This window comes from Glossina fuscipes, unplaced genomic scaffold, assembly GCF_014805625.2.
Source record: "Glossina fuscipes isolate IAEA_lab_2018 unplaced genomic scaffold, Yale_Gfus_2 3, whole genome shotgun sequence".
NCBI lineage: Eukaryota > Metazoa > Arthropoda > Insecta > Diptera > Glossinidae > Glossina > Glossina fuscipes.
In genome coordinates, this window is record NW_023998417.1 from 12,739,344 (window position 1) to 12,756,524 (window position 17,181).

General features: G+C 35.0%; 2 protein-coding genes across 5 annotated transcripts in view; one reads left to right on the forward strand and one right to left on the reverse strand.

Moving 5' to 3' along the window:
• Positions 1-17,181, forward strand: part of LOC119634334 (RYamide receptor) — a 121,568-nt gene that overhangs the window by 24,575 nt on the left and 79,812 nt on the right. The window contains exon 1 of one of the 4 annotated variants that reach the window (XM_038028414.1): positions 3,429-3,760. The exons of the other annotated variants lie outside the window; for them this stretch is intronic. The gene's annotated coding sequence lies outside the window, so the exon portion shown is untranslated. Of the gene's footprint in view, positions 1-3,428; positions 3,761-17,181 lie in introns of those variants that run through there. 4 annotated transcript variants of the gene reach the window in all.
• Positions 1-17,181, reverse strand: part of LOC119634348 (leucine-rich melanocyte differentiation-associated protein) — a 100,977-nt gene that overhangs the window by 8,727 nt on the left and 75,069 nt on the right. The window lies entirely within an intron of this gene.

Here is a 17,181-nt window from a genome sequence, read left to right on the forward strand (position 1 = left end):
AGGTATTCCTCCGGCTGTAAAAAGCGATAAATTACGAGACATAGTTATCGCAATCGGTGACGTTTACGGCGTTACCCTAACTCCATTTCATATTAAAGTATGCTGCCGGATGCAAAGACAGGCCGCAGTATTGGCTAAGTTTAATAATGTCGCTGAAAGAGATCTGATAATGAAAAAATATTTTAAAGATCTGAAACTGAAACTTTGCCAAATCTACAATACCGACGATGTTGTGTCTAGAGTTTACTTAGATAATAATTATACGCCAGTTGTTGCAAAGATGAGGTACATTTGCAGAAATCTGCTGCGAGAGAAGGAAATCAAAAAGTTTACAATAATTAATTTTTGCAATCCCAAGGCTAAGTTGACACTTTTGACAAATTCTGAGATATGCCTCACCCTGGATCAATTGCTAGCTTATGCAGGCTCCCTAGCTTAACATAATTTTTTATTCGTTGGCTTTCTCTGGCCTGCTCACCCTTTGCGATCGAGCAATAAGTGCTTTTTATTTAAGAAAATATATATGTTAGATTGTAAGTCGCTTTGGATATTTGCTAACAAATATTCTACAAATTTATTAGTTCTTAGAAAATTAGTTTTACCGACGTAATAACAACATTTTTGAATAGCAGTATACGCTACTTACCAGCTTCCGTACATTTATGTGGCATCCTCAACATAATATATATATATATCTTTTTTTTTTTCTTAAATATTCTGATAAATCTAATGTTAAGATTTTAAGAGTTAATTAATAATAATAAAAATAATAATCGCTTATATAGTGGAAATATTATAATAATCCTTGCGGATTGCGGATGCTTACGCCAGCATATTGGGTCGGGTGGGTGTCGGTGATATGAGAAATATTAATAAAAACCGGTATAAGCTAACAATAGGTTATGTAAAAAATAGTCTAAAATCCATCAAATCCATATCAGATAAATCGTGCAGCATGCATAAGTAACTGAATACGTTAAACTACTACATCGGGCTGCGGACATAGACATTGTTTTACGTAAAATAGTTTTGGGCATAAAAAAAAATTTCACTTTTTATCTTCTACAATAGTATCGAATACCTAGGTCGTGGGGCTTAAACTATATGAACAGTCCGCTATATCTCCATGGCAAATCGATCCAAGCAACATTCACTATGTGGTTGTGGTGGTGTTTTGAGTGTATTATTATTATTGCGAGGGTACGCGCGCCAACCCGTAAGAAGCTAGGAATCAAGAGAGAGCACTTCCATTAGCTTATGGGCCACTTTCTACCTGAAAAGTCAGACAACAAATTATAATCAATGAAAGTAAGAGAGAGACCTTTGTTCAGAAACAATCAAAACACGTTCGTTATGAAAATCTTCCCGACCGATATATTGATGTAAAAAAGGTAGCAATTATTCGAATAATTTGTATACAAGACACAAATTTCATTTTTTTTTTTTGCTTGGCTTTAAAGTGCCTTTACTAAGAGATAGCAAAAATAAGGAAATCGTGGTCGCGCTACGTTTGACTATAATTTCATTAACTCTTTTCATTGAATTATGCCTTTGTGTTTTTAAATAATTTAATTAGAGGCTGAGTACAAGTGCAAAGTGATGATAAAAGTTTGATATAATAAAGTGTTGGTGCTCTGAAGTTTTTTTCAAGGTTAACTAGTTCGATAAGGTGTGAAAAGTGCGCTAAATAGCGCACGTTATATATGTAACGCTATTAAATGATGATAATGAACGAATGTTGTTGATATGTGTTTCAACGATGCTTACAGCTGACGACCTGCTGACAGGCGAGCAGAACAAAAAAGATGAGAGAGCTATAGGAAAAAGTTGTTGTGAGAAGAATACCTAAATTCGATCGTCTACAAAGTCCACAATTAATGTACACTAATGTGTGTGTATCTTGTCGGTAGTCAGAATTTGTCTTGTTTCGGACAAGAACAAGAAGAGCGCATGGAAAGCAAGCTTTTACAAGTTAAAATTATTGAAAGTTGTTTGGGATGCAGGCGTGTAAGCAAATTAGAAGAAAAGAAGAGGAAGATTTTCTTCAACTCTTCCATGTTCTCGATGATATGTTTTTTTGTTCGGAAGACTTGAAATCTTAGAGTTAAACTGGATGTATGTCCTGAGGTCAATGTATTGACTTGTGTGGCGCTGTAAGTATTTTGGAAAACTTTGGATCAAAGCCTGTTGAAATGCAAAAAAATCATTCACCACCAAGTGCTTTGAATTCTTAGGGCGTTTCCCTGAGCTCCTTTTCCCTATTGCTTTCCTGTTCATATATTTAATCACAGATGCTGCCCTTTTTCAAATATCACTGGTACGATTTGACAAAGAATTCATAGAAGAAGTCATGTACACTTTTCGGTTTCTCAGGTTCACAAGATCCATGTATAAGGCGTTACAAATGCGATCAGAGACCAAATCGCCCAGTTTTTGTTTATGTACATCTTTGTTATAAGTAAATCGGAATTTTTTTACGCAAAAATAAATCTAAAACTTTTGTTCTCCTTGAGCGGAAGTCTTTGATGAATGATGGACGTCAAGCCAACATAAGCAAGTTTCAGGACTTTTTCTTATTAATAAAAACATTGCCAGTATTCCACTGATTAGTTATGTTTTCTTGCCTAATACACAGATGAATCTGATAAACGTTTGTGTCCATATTTTAATTCGATGTCGAGGGCATGTAGGGTGTAGCAAGTCTGAAGTCAAGACTCCTAAGTACATTATCCATCGTGTTGAACTCACAATAATAGATCGTATTAGCTAAGTTAGTTGTTTGTGTTGGAAATGGTAACGCAAAGTTTATGCCATCGTTCTCGCCTTCAATGAATTGAATTCTCATGAATGGGTGTTGGGTGTGAGGCCGAGAATCAGTCAAGTTGAAGGGGTTGTTGTTTTGCAATAACCAATTGTTGGTGCTAAAATACATGAACCGGCAACGAAAATGGATATAAACAAAAGTAAACTTGACCCGGAATTGGTGTCGGTGTCTAAACAATTGAAAAGTTGAAAAGAAAATGCGCCAAAATTTCGCGAATGCGCATACAAGTGACAATCAATGAATGAATGTTGCGGCAACACCCATGACCGACCCTTCTTATTCGATAAACACAAAAATGTTGCCAAGTTGTGTGTGTTTTTTTAGGGCAATAACAACAAACATTATGAAAGCAACAACAGCTATGTAACTTTGTCATCACACAGTTGTTGGCATCGTTTTTAGTCATCAGTTACAACATAGATCAGTGCGCGTTTTGACGAGCATGATAACGGATGTTCTAATCCCGGTGTTTACAGAGAGCAAGCGAAAATGTATTAAACGAAAAGTTACTCATACGAACCGAGGCGCCAATAAACTTATTCATACAGGAGGCGTTTTGTTAGGATTATTTCCGTTGACTGATATTGTTGTCAATTTTTGTTGTTGTTGTTGTTTTGATTTTAATGAACTGATGAAAAGTATGAAAATTACATTTACAAAGGATTTCGCTTGTGCAGTCATTGCACAAATAAACTTTATAAAGTGTTTGATTAAAAAATTTTTTATTATAATTGGAAAAAAGTGTTTTTGATTTCCACCACAGTGCGCGTGATGTGCACGATACGCTTATTGTACATCGTTTAAATAATTAATTTAATTAAATTGTTTCGCTTTCTAAATATATTGTCAAGAGACAAAGATTGCATTTTGCGGTGACTTGTATTGTATTATGCGTAAAAAGTAATGCAAAGGAATTGTTGGGTCGATGTTAAAGCGGTAAATGATAATTCTCTCTGTTTTTTTTTTTTTTTTTTTTTTTTTGTAAAATAGAAACACAAATCCATTACCCTTCTCTGATGCACTTTATGGTTTAATTTTTTTACTTTTTGTTATTTATTTAGCAAGGACCGACCTTAACGTTCTCTTATCATTGCAATGTAAATTTTAACACATTTTGCACAATATTTATTTCTACTCTGTTCCATTGTCACTTATTTACAATGATCTGGTTTCCGTAAGCAAGAAGCACATAAGCAATTATAGTTTGACATTTAGGTTTTAGAAAAAAGTCAAAATACTAATTTTTCAAATTTCAATAAATTTTCCCAAAAATTCTTCCTTTGCTTCGGGAATAAATTAAATAAATAACAAATTCGTTTATCTCATTTTGGAATACACACAGAGATTACTATGCCATTGGCAGAATACTGTAAAAGTAAGGCACTTTAACTGTGTGATGTCAAGTTAAACGAATGAAAATGACATTCAAGCTATGACAAGTTGTTATCCAAGGCCTAGTAGTCATTCACGAATATGAACCATTTCAAGCGTGTCATGCTCTATGCAGGCAGGCAGAAAACAATGAATTTTGCGATCTGCTAAGTGATGGAGCTCTTTGTGCACCTTTGCACAGTGACAAAGTGTACCCCTATCACTTGGAGGTTTGCGACATGATGAGCCTACAATTATTACGAGTTAAATACTTTCCAAGAGAAGGCAGTTTCATCTCTACTAGGACTATAGCTACAACAAAAGCGTCCTGAAAATTGTATAGGAGTATGTCAGGGAGGGAGAACAAATCGTCAGTTTCTCTTCAATGATCAACAACTAAACAAAAAAATTCATTTATCTATTTAATAAGTTTATCTTCTCCATTAAACTTGCAATGAATCAGTTTCTTGGAAGGAAGGTTTACTTTTCTACTTGCCTTCTGCAAAACACTGGGAATGTCCCATGCACATTTCGGCCCTTCCGGACTATTTTGGATTGTCTGAATTTCAGTTCACTAAGGATTATGGCCGCCAATGCCTTTCTGTCATGTTTTTTACAAACAGTTTTTTTTTATTTTTGTTTTCTACACTCATTTTTTAAATTGCATCCCTTAAATTCAACATAATTAGCAAATTTCTAATCTGGATAATCGCTGCAAGATAATTGACTCTGTTTAACATTCCAATCTTTAATACAGCATTTGTGAGCCGAAAAGTTATCTACAAAAGACCACGCCCATATAAGTTGTCGTTTCGTGTTTCGAATAAAAAATTAATAATATTGAAATAAATTTAAATTATTGGAATAAATTTTACAAACAGAAAACCTTTGCATAGTTGCTCCGAATTTTTGATTTTTATTGCATTGCATTTTATATGCAACAGCATCGCCGCATATTGCAAGGTGCACACTATGAATATGAGAATTACAATCCTTTTCTTAACTGTCTTCGTGATCAATCGTGTGTTGTCACCAGTGATATAAAAAAGAAAGGAGTTTACTTTTATCTCCCCTACGGAAAGGTGGAGATTTATTAGGTTTAGGCTTAGGTTGTGCCGTTAAACTCTACTCGGAAACATGCCAGGAGATCAACTTTTATTTTAATGTTCGTTTCTCCATCCCGCGCTTGCCCATGTGACGCTGGCTGCCAAAGGTTCGTCCTAATCATATAAAAATTCCTTTCTCTTGAACACGAAACCATTGGAATTTCCCGGGAAAATGAAATTTGCTTTCGGGCCGAATATAAGGAAGCTTATAAGTGTAGGAATGGGGAAAGACGAAACAAATCTTGTTCCCTTTTGCAAATTACGCAATGATGATAAAGTACATCAAGGAAAAACAGTTACTCTAGTTCTTCTCTAAACTGTGGCGATGACTGCAAGAGATTGTTTTTTTTTTTTTAAGTTTTCTTGATGATAATCTACGCACGTCAGCGTCTTTCTATTGCTTGTGTTCAAAAGGGGAACTAAAATAATAGAGCATAGATGATTGGCCTCAAAATATTATTGAAGCATAACTCGTTTTTTATGTGTGGCATCTGGCGACACAGATACGCTCGATTTGCGCTTGTATGGAGCGTTCAGAGTCGGTTTCGACATATCGTGCGTCGACTGCATTTTGAATAATTTACAAGATGTGACAGTTAAGCTCTTACCAAATTTGCGGTAAATCATTTAATAAATCCTTTGGGTCATTTTTCAGTAATTTAATGCTTATTGAATTTCAGAGCAAACCTAATTAACACTAAGAAATCATAGTTTTTGCTTTTCATGCCTTTGTTTTTTTTTTCTTTTTTTGTTGGTGTTTTTTTCTTTCTGTAAAGTGAACCGAACCGTGCTGGACGCTTGCTGTTTTATTAAAATAAATAATTAAAGAAAAGTTATTGCACAGCATAGCATCCCTTGTCCTTGACAAATATAAAAAAAAATAAAAAATAAAAAAAAGTAAAAAAAACGGAATTGCAAGTTTTGCGATTTGCCTTAAGGCAAATATAAATGTTGCATGCATTCGTTTTTTCTTCTTTCTCTTTAAAATACAAGCAAAACCTTTTGTTATATATGACAATAAAAAAATTCCCTTTGAAAGGAAATCAAAATAATTAATTAATTAATTAATTAATTACATTTATTAAAAGTGATTGCAATCAATATATTGTGTGTTTTTGAATGGATCAGAACAAGTTTCGTTGCCTAAATGAGTTTTTGCATCGTTTTCTTTTCTGTCTTACGAACAATAGCCCTTGTATAAAAAAATAGTTTGACTTTTTAATTAAAAAATTTGCAATAAACGTATCTTGACACACACACATATATATATATATATATGTGGGCTAGTTGTGTATCTCCGTTAAATTACGAAAATTTTAAATTTACTTTTATGTAAATATTTTTCATTTCCATATAGGGATTGTACGGGAAACTTGATCGTCATATGTCACAGAGACTGAGAATGGTGTCTGAGCTGAATTTATAATTACAAGAGACTATCACGAGCCGACTTAGCGACAGCAACTTGTCTATCTTCTACATTCTAAAAGAAAGATGGGAAAAAAGAAAAAAAAATCTCAAGTTAGCTTACTAAGGAAGTTGCACATTAATAAATACTGAATAGGATTTCTTAGGCGACATGTTTCGATTATCGCAAGATTCTAACCAGATAATAATAGGAAATGAGTGTGTTGTGTGGGTGCGGGTGTGTGTTTTTCTGCGCTATCTATGCTGAAGGTAGAAATCTTCCAAAGGCAATGCTGGCCAGCGCAAGCAGCATGCACGATTCGCTACCACCCCTCCACCCCCCACACACACACACGTACATTACTTCGATCACTCTTCTCCGCGATGCCGCGTTCTCTTTACTCTGTTTTTGTGTTATGGCTAAATAGCGATAAAAGTTTTCAAATCTTGAAGAAATTCGATATCTTTTCAATTAGCAAAGCAAATGCATGGTAAGAGATTCCCTGGAGGCATTACACAAAGAAGAAAGAAAGAGAAAAGACAAATTTTCTCGGCGGCAACTTATGGGAAAATATTTATACAAACACCTGCGTGATTTGTGGATGAGGGTTTATAGTCCTCCTCCTCCTCCTCCTCCTCCTCCTCCTCCTCCTCCTTCCTTTTTATTGCCAACGGAATAGAGAAGGGATAATTAAGATGAAATGCTCTCCTGCTAGCGTTTCAAACAGTTTGATATGTAAGTTTTGTGAAAAATTCATAAATTTTTGCAATAAAAAACTCATTGAGTGCATTGGGAGCTTATGTCCTTTAACTAAAGCAAACATTAAAACTTTTCTATGCGAACATTTAGGTATTTAGCCGCAGAGCACAGAGAGTGAAGCATAGTGAGGTGAAGGGAAAATTTTAAAATGGAAGTAAATAAGAAAAAAATATAAAACAGGAAAGTTTTTACTATAAATCATATCATTTGGTTAAAGTATTTCCGTTTCGATGAATTATATTCCCGGAAATTTAATATTTTACATTAAGCCCTTGAGAAAAGTCAAGAATTTCTTTATAGATAGTTATTAGTGAAGTAAGGCATAAATTGGATTCGATTAGTTAATGATTAGGTGGAAGCAAGTATAATTGCTTTTGTCGGTCGCTCTTTGAAACTCAACACTGCAACTGACTCATTTTGCAGGGATCCGCGTGAGGTATCCATCGTGACTAGCAGCTGACCTTTTCATGTTTATAAATCGTTTAATAGTTTTTCTTGCATTATCTTGGTCTTTGTCTCCCAGTTGCTGAGTTGGAGAGGCAAGTGTGCGTCATATGAATGCACTTGTGCTTGGCGAAAAGTTCCAAATTTTCATCAAAGGCATAAACCTCACAAAACGTAGACCACACTTCATAGATTCTTAGGCTCGGTGCCTTATACAGATAATGAAACTACTGGAAAGTGAAGAATGGAAATGTCGCAGCGTCGACTTTCATTGAATCTCTTGCTTGAATGGATAAATATTTTGATTTGATTTATTTGTATAATACACATTACGCCACTTATTATTATTATTATTACCGCACGTGTCTACTTGTATATGCATATCGAAGCTGCATACTGACAAGTCAAAATAAACTGCGCTCCCATTAATTTCGTTAATATGCCAAAAAAAAACTGAACACACATTTTGAGACTAAGTAGATTCTCACCTTTGGTGTTATTTACATGAAAAACCATTAATTTTTATTTGCACATAAGCCAAGGAGCTACTGAGGAACACAAGTAGATTAAAATTGTCACTGCACACCCGATACATCACGAAATTCTCACAAGTAATCCCTTAGCTCGGATATGTGTACGCAAACTTCAAGTCGCAAAAGGTAAAGATGTCTTGACCCTGAAAATGTGATAATCAACGGGAACGGGAACAAGTATTTCATTATTTTTCCATTAAGAGCGATATCAAAATCGAAGTAAACGTTTCTCCCCGAATTATGTAAATGCTTCGAGTTAACAAAAACCTTAATTTTCTTAGAATAATTAATCGCAAATATATTAAGGAATCGAACACGGAATGATTTTATGAAGGTTGTTCCCTTGAAGGCTGCATGCTCTTAAGGCTATCTGAAATCCGTATTGGGTACGTACGAGTCGTCTCGAAGTGACTGAAGGCCTTTTGCGCATTCTACGCATATTCATTCATTTCCTTCCAGAGACCTTTGGTCTCGTTGCGTTAAAGTATATTGTAAATGTAGATGGAAACAATTTCCAAAGGCTTAGTTGTACGAAAGGTAGAGTAAAATAAATCATTTTTCATTATTTGTGTATTCTTCATTTCCTATATGTGGAGAGCACTCTTGCCTTGCTTGTTTTACGTACACACGTAAAATTATTGTCTAGAAAACATACATCTGCACAAGCTGAGTGCTTGTTCTCTGACATAAACTACTGACTGCTGTGATAAATAAAAAATCTTATTAGCGTTCACAACGATAGTGAGTCGCCCCCTAAACCGTTCGGACGGCGAAACATTTAAATGACCCTGAAAACATTAGTCGGTTTACTTCTGAAATTGTGTCAATTATTGTTAGCGATGACCCGCATTTTGTTATGTCTTTGCGTGCATCTTAGCGTGAGCGCCGATTCTTGCAGTTTTGAAACACTATCCCAGGTTTCCATTTCAATTTTTAGCATTTCGAATTGAATCTGACTGTTACGTTTAGTTAAGATTGTCTATATATATATATATAGTGTTGTCCGACAAAATTAGGATATTCCCATATTCGGGTAGATGGCATTAGAGAAATTTCAATGCAGAGATTTGTTGTTTACTATAATCCTAGGGGAGGACACTTGAGGTGGCTTTGCGTGAGTATTGTTTGCTTTCAAACAAATGAGAACGACGTACAACCTTTACTTGTTTGTATTAGGTGTTCAGTTGAGCAAAAAATTATTCAAAACAAACACTCTTCTATGTAAATACACACAACACACTCCTGTGTACAAGTACACTTGGTACGTTTTTCGTTTTCATTTTAAAATTCTCTTCAAATTGTTATGGAACTGAATCCGACAACTGTCATAGGGATTTATTTATGGAATACTTTTAAACACATAGGTTTTAAGATAATTTAATAAATATGAGATTTTGCTGATCTGATAGATAATTCAATCATTCTGAGCTTGCTATCGGAATCTTCGTGAATTAATTCAATAAAAATAACTGAAAAAGTTGGATTTGTTTTGTGATGAGTCTGTGTGATACTTGGCTCTTCTGGCAAGAAATATCGTACAATACCTTGGTATACCTTAACTTACGGATAAATTGGGGCAACTTTGTTACCAAACTATTTTATAAAGGTTTTCCATGCATGTAAGTATAGAAGAAGAGAGGGGAGTGGTGGAGGGGAAGAGAATTTTCTACACCTGTTTCATATGTGTGACTGCGAGGGACTATTCCCAGCACAGACGTAGCACCAATTAATGTTTATAGGCTGTCGTATGTTTGCTCGTTTTGCAGTTCCTTTTCTAAATATCGGAATAAACAATAATTAGATTAGGCTAAACGGGCCGAAAACGGCTCGTACCACACATTACGTACCATTCTCTTCATCATTAACTTATGCTTAAGGTAACTGAAAATTTTACACTCCTTTTATGTGCCGATAATCACAAGCTATGGTATATGAAAATTGCAACATTTTTTTAATGCAAATTGTTGGTGTATTATAACTGACCCGACGACAATTGCCGTATGGCTTTTACATTAAGTTGTCCTCGCAGTAACAAATCATTTAAAATGTCGTTAGTTACTGCCGCTTCCTGCAATCTTTACTTGGCATTGTTTGATTTGCCAAAAGTTCGTAAGGGTGGGAAAAGTGTGCTGAAGACTTCATGCAGTACCTTAAACACTTGACTAAGGCGTGCAGGACAATTTCATTAATTGTATATGTGTTTGTTGACCTTTTGTTTGATTTGTCAAGAATTCATAATTCTATAGAAAAGTGTACTGAAGGCTCATATAAACACTTGACCAAAGTGGGCAGGACAATTTCTTTAACCATATCTCGCTTTGTTGACTCTCTGTTTGATTTGTCGCAAGAGTTTGTAACGCTATAGAAAAGTGTGCTGAAGTCTTCATGAAGTATGTAAACTCTTGACCAAGGTGAGCACGGCAGGGCGATCCCTTTAAACGCTTTTGTCTTTGCCACTCTCCATTAGTGGCCTTAAAAGTTTATCTAAGAGAATCCTTTCTTGCAACCTGATAAGGAGGGTGTGTTCCTAAGTGCTTTAGCAGTTTTCTCTCAACTTTATGTCGCTCATAGGTAACCTCTAATTATTAATAATGAAATGTACAGCATGTGAAAGCAACATCTATCTGTCTGGAGGTCGGGCAGAATGAATGCGAAAAGCAATTGTTTGTCAATCAAATCCTAAAACACTTAGTTTATTTAATTCTAAAATTATAAGAAATTTATTAACTTACGGCTAAACTTGACTGGCAATTGCTTCGACCGCGTGGGTGATAATAAGGTTTTTATTCATTCTTTTCGCATCAATGCAAGCCAATCTGGGACTATTTTGTTTTGCGGATCGCTTCATATTTACTTCAGTCTGCGACGAATGGAAGCAAAAAACATTGGCGATACACTTTTTCATTTCATTTATACTATACATGAAGTGCATTCCACGTAAGTGCGTTTTTAAGTAGCTTTAAAAAAAACATTGATTGCCACTCATACGCTTTGTTTGCCATTGAAATTCGAACTTGAAATTGTTTTTGATACGTCCATCTCTAGAGTTGATATTTTGTTACACTACACTGGTATTTCATAAAAAACCATCCAATATAAATTGTCACATTTGTTGAGTGTGCCTTAAAAGCGAAGTTTAAAAAAAAAAATGCATATGTGCAGAGTACTCGTTAACTATACATTCACTTAGTGCTTAGTATTCGAATCCCGATATTGTCAACTTATGGGACTTCGCTAACCTATTACGAGTACATAAACAAAAGTTAATAAATTTGTTGCAAAGGTTTCTTGAAACCTTGAAGTCTCTTAGAAGCACGCACTTTAGCAGACCAAACGTAAAGAAATCAATGTAAGTTAAATTACGTAAAACAAAGCAAACATTGTTGCAACGAATTCCTTAAGTGAAAGTGTGAAGTTTTCAAGTTCTTCCTTCATTTCCATTTGACGAGGCATTCGTGGATTCTTCCATTGTATCATAGTACAATCCATTTGTGATGATTGATAAGTTAAATGCCAAGCTTTGTTTAGATTTTCTTAGAATTCTTCTCACAATAATCATACACTGATTACTGAACTTCCAAACACTACCACAAGATGAGAATTTCAACAGCATGGGAGACTTTAAAGAGTCTACTGAATAAGGAAATAAGTTATGATCCATTATAATGCCTTCACAGCAGGGCTATCGATATCGTGGATATTATCAGGTCTCGAGAAAAGGCCACTGATAGAAAGTTTTATTCTTTGTGGGTATGTTCATCGATGACAATTATCACAAATGGTTGCAATAAAATTCTGTTGTTGAAGAACTGCAAACACTTAAATCAAGAACTACGGCTCACTGTGCAACTCCTGCCACCAGTGATTGCAAAAAATCTCATCAAATTATTGCGGAAAACATAAACCAAAACTACAAAGAAATTGACTTTTTTTTATTTATTTTTTATAAAAAAAATGGAACGATTTTAATGTAATGCACACATACACAAATTTAAGGTTAAAAGTAGTTATATATGCAAATGCATTCGAGTAAAGAACGGAAGTATAAACAGCTCTCTACCACAACAATGAACCTTCACAACTCATTTAAGCCATTAGTGGTAAATTAATGGGAAACACGAATCGCGTATGATACGAGATTGCCTTAGCTTAGCTGTCCGTGTTGTAAAATTGTTTCCGTTGTTTCGCGTTCAATTTCTCTAGCCAGGAGCGTGAGCGTAGTCTGTTTATCACGTTCAGAGAGAGAGAGAGAGAGTGGCCTTTATGCGAAAGCCCTTAGCACGCACTATGTAAAATGCAACATGTTCGAGTTTAGTTTCGAGTTCGAAACTAAATACAATTAATTGAAAAATTATTCCATTAAATGTGTGTTTCAACGTCACAGAGAGCACATTGATTATTTCTTGGGAACTAATTTGTTTTGTTTTTTTCTTGCTTGCAATTATTTTGTATTGTCTTTTAAAGTTCTCGTCGTCTACGCGCGTATATAATAAATAAGCAGAAGTTTGTATTTTTTAATGCTTTAGTTGTATCGCAATAAAACTTATGTCTAACTTTATACTTGACTTTCTTTATGGCTATAACTTCCGCTTCACTTGAGGCTTGCATTTACGAACAGAAACGTCCTTACGAAAATTAATGTCAAGTGCATATAAGACTAAGTGTGCGCCTCCTGCAAACCCAATTCTTACGGAAGGATACTACGCTCAAGATTTTTACTTTATTTTGCTTTAGTTGTGCATTGAAGTCGCGAAAGAAGTTTGCATAGTCTGTTGCGTAAGTCTGCTTGATAGCGATTGAAGGCATCCAAGAGATCCAAATATTCAGGCAGAGGGTAGCAATAGGCTGCAGCAAGCTTGCTCCCGCATAAATTTCTTGAGTGATGCAAAAACAAAATTTCTCTTGATTGGCTTGAATGCTCTGCTTCTCGTATTTAAGTTCTTCAAAGTTCTTTTTATCCTGAGCTTCTGCTTTCTTTCGATTTCACTGAATGCTTGATCAAGTTCTGCTCGTATAACAGCGAATTATCGATTAATCGCGATTAGAGGGTCAGTGAGGAGGCGGTAAAGGTTCAATATAAATGCTTATTTTAATTCGCTTTCCACGGTCCGTCCTTCCCACCATGTATTGGCTTTTAAATATGAACATTTTTAATGGATACTCAGGCAGTCATAACGATCATCAGTGTGCTGCTGTTCAAACCGTTTGATACCTTTGGCAGTTGTTTAAATGTTTTTCGTATCTATTCCTTGAAGACGGGAATACGAACCCTTGTATGTTATTAGGATAAATAATGGGGACAAAGCATTTCCTAATTTTCGTATTGTATGATAGTGTTAGACTAAAATGGTTAGTTAGTGTAGCGCAAGACTGAAATTGAACCAAACAGACGTTTTGTGGTTTATTACGAAAACACTCTGATAAAGGGAAATATTGATAGAGATTGCTTTTGCTTCTTCTACCCTAACAAGTAACCAAGAGAATGGTCTGTTTAACGCTGCGTGTACAGAGAGTGTGAAAAGTGAAATTATATTTTTGAGGAGTTTATGAAAAGTATCATCTCGAAGGAATATTCATTCTATGTGAGGACATGCATGCATAATGCTTATCTGCCACAACATTTTGCTACTTTTTAAATAAAACATGAAAAACACGGTTTTCGTCTTTTCGCTCTAACACTATCACTATCAGTATCACTAACTAAAATCAAGGGTCAGATAATAATTTATACAAAAGTGTGTTTGCTGCTATTCTCATCCATTTTTTGGGTTACATTTTGAAATTGAAAAATTGAGAAACTTTTAAGGGAACAACATACATACATACATACTCTGGTGAATGTACGTGTCACTTTGTTAAATAAAGTGCTTGTAACTTATTGCAGAACGTGCGTTTCTTCCTTAAGTGTTCGTTCGCTCTTTAAACTTTTAAATATTTATTATATTCGCCTGAATATTGCAAAAGAATTAAATTGTTGCTTCTATTAACCTAAATTAAAACGTGACCTTCCTACGGATCTAGTGTGTCGCGACTTGATTTTAAATCTTGTACGGAAAGCTTTCATTTCATCTAATTTTCGCTGAGCGGTGATAAATATTAGTTTTCATTAGTCATCATTATTTAAGGAAAGTCGAGTAGAAAAAGTACTTTAGTAGGTAGGTATTCCAATGGGCCGATTGGGTTCACTTTCACTTTTTATTTGATCATTTGATCGAATTGATATTCGCTTTAGATTGGAAATTATTTATTTATGTTACCAATTTTGATGGGTCGAATAGTTTTTCGAAGAGCTCGTGCTCTTGTTGTGAAGAAGGTTTCGAGTCGCACTGACTACAATCTGTTTGGCTGTCATTTTGATATGCTAAGCTTCGGCTTGCAGCTGACGAGGAAATCGCAAATCGAAAGTTGAATTTCGGATCTTGCGACATTTATTACATGGATCCAAGTTACATCAATAGTCAGCACATTGTTTCACAAATCATCTCATTCGGCGCTATTGTTGTCGAAGGTCCGTTATGATCGATTTTCGTCTTTTACTTGTCAGACAGCAGCTCTGGCCGCCTTTTGAGTATCATGTAATTGTTGTTTTGCACACGTCTACACAAAAACACAAATAAGATGAAGACATTTGTTCAAGACATCTTGTTTTTTAGTTCGGGACGCTGCACACACTCTTGTTTCTCCCAAGCCACAACGTGAACTGTCCAATGCAGACGTTTTGACGTGCTTTACAATCGCGTAGTAAATTTACTATGTTTGTTATGGAAGGGGGTTACGTAAGTTAAAAGATTGGCAAGGCGTCTGTGCGCAACGTATAATAATATAATTGTGTCATACCACGTGTTAAACCGTTGGTAAAAAACCACGCATTGACAACAGCACCTATGGTAATATATTGTTTTATCGGGCAGCAGTTCGAACATACGAACATGCTGCAAGTGGCAATTCAAGTTCCAAAATTGGAATAATTGTGTAATGACCGATATTTTATTTGAAGTAGTCTCAAGTGGCGAAGACGTCACGTTAGACGATGTGTTCTATTTAAGGGCATAAGGTATTAATGACGTTTCTTCTTTTGTGCTTCTTGCTCACCAATAAGTTATTATGCACACGATACGGTTGATTTTTCCAGATCTTAACTGACTCGATACATAAACTCTTTCATTGAGATTTTAAATTTGAGAAAGCTAGTGCTCGCCGCGTTACTTTATTCAGCAATGATTGTACGCTTTTCAAGAGAGAATGGTTTCGTTGCAATTTTAGTCAATTGCAATAACACGTCCCGGAATGGAGAAGTAATTTCGGGAGCATGTAAGTTGTGTAAAATAGTTAGGGGAAGTTATTAAACAATCCGAGATATTTTTGAATTATTTTGATTCTAACATTTAAGAAATGTGTCAAGCCAAAACACCAGCTCATAAATAAGTTGCTCTACGATGTGTTGTTGTGTTCATCATGTTCACTGGGTATTTTCCCATCCAATCTCTTGACATTATAGATTCCTTCGATTAGAGGTTTCCAGAGAGAGAGAGAGAGAGAGAGAGAGAGAGAGAGAGAGATATCGAGAAGAGAACTGGAAACTTGCTCTTCGAAAATATAGACACAGATTTCTAAACTGCATATATATATATATATCGCTTCTGGATGAGTTCAAATGAATACGCAAATTAAAATACGCTCTAATTATTTGAAACATTTCGTACTACATGTCACCTTATCGACCCTTTGCCCTAATCCTCAAGCCTAAAACTTTGTAATTACGGGTAAACTCTTCTTTTCGGTTTAGTAAATTCAAACAATAGCAATATAAAGAATTTGTTTAATCAATAAACAATAGCAGTAAAATGGTAAATACTTTTGACAACATAATCACATTTCGAAAGCCTTGATAAATAAATCATTTTCTATTTAAGAAATGAATATTTGGATAATAGAGAAAACTACAGTCGCTTCAAGAGAAAGGAATCGCTAATGCCCTTGTGAAGCACGTTTCTTCTATGGGTTGTAAAACATTTTGTTTGCACAAGAACAAGGCAGACTGTGTGACCATATAAACAAGGGAGATTTAGATAGCGCTGATTAGGTTTTATGGCAGGATTCAACTCGATTTCTATTAAAAGTTCTTAGCAAAAATACTTTTAATGTTTGGCGATTGTTAAAAAAATGCCAGAATTTTTCATATTGATAAGTTTTGATTTATGAAAGAAAAAGCGGCAAAATAATTATAAACATTAACATGAAAAACTTATAGAAAAGATCTAAAGTATAATCTAATTACAATCATAGAATTAAAAAAAAACCAATTTATTGCATGGTTACTGAAAGGGAGAAAAACATTTCATAGAGCTAAGTTCATCCAAAAAACTGCTTTGATAGGAGGCAAAGGTGCTTAAAAGTTATCAGAAATATCGCGAAATTCATCGCGTTGGTCAAGGTCCATCAATTCCATACTACAACTCTTCTCCAATTCTATACTTATGCGATCTATGGTAACAAGAGTAAATATTTTTTTTTTTTGTGTTTTATGAAAACTATTACGATTTATTTTTTGCAATTACATTGTCACATCTTCCGTTTGGTTTGATAAGAACTTTTGCTTGGTTAGATTGGTCTTATGATATCGGCGATGAGCAAAGTTTGTTCTAAACCCACTCATCGATTGGGAGGAAATGCTGTCAAACAACGCAAATTTTCCATTTTCTTAACTAAAACTTCTATTTATTGCGATCGATCGAC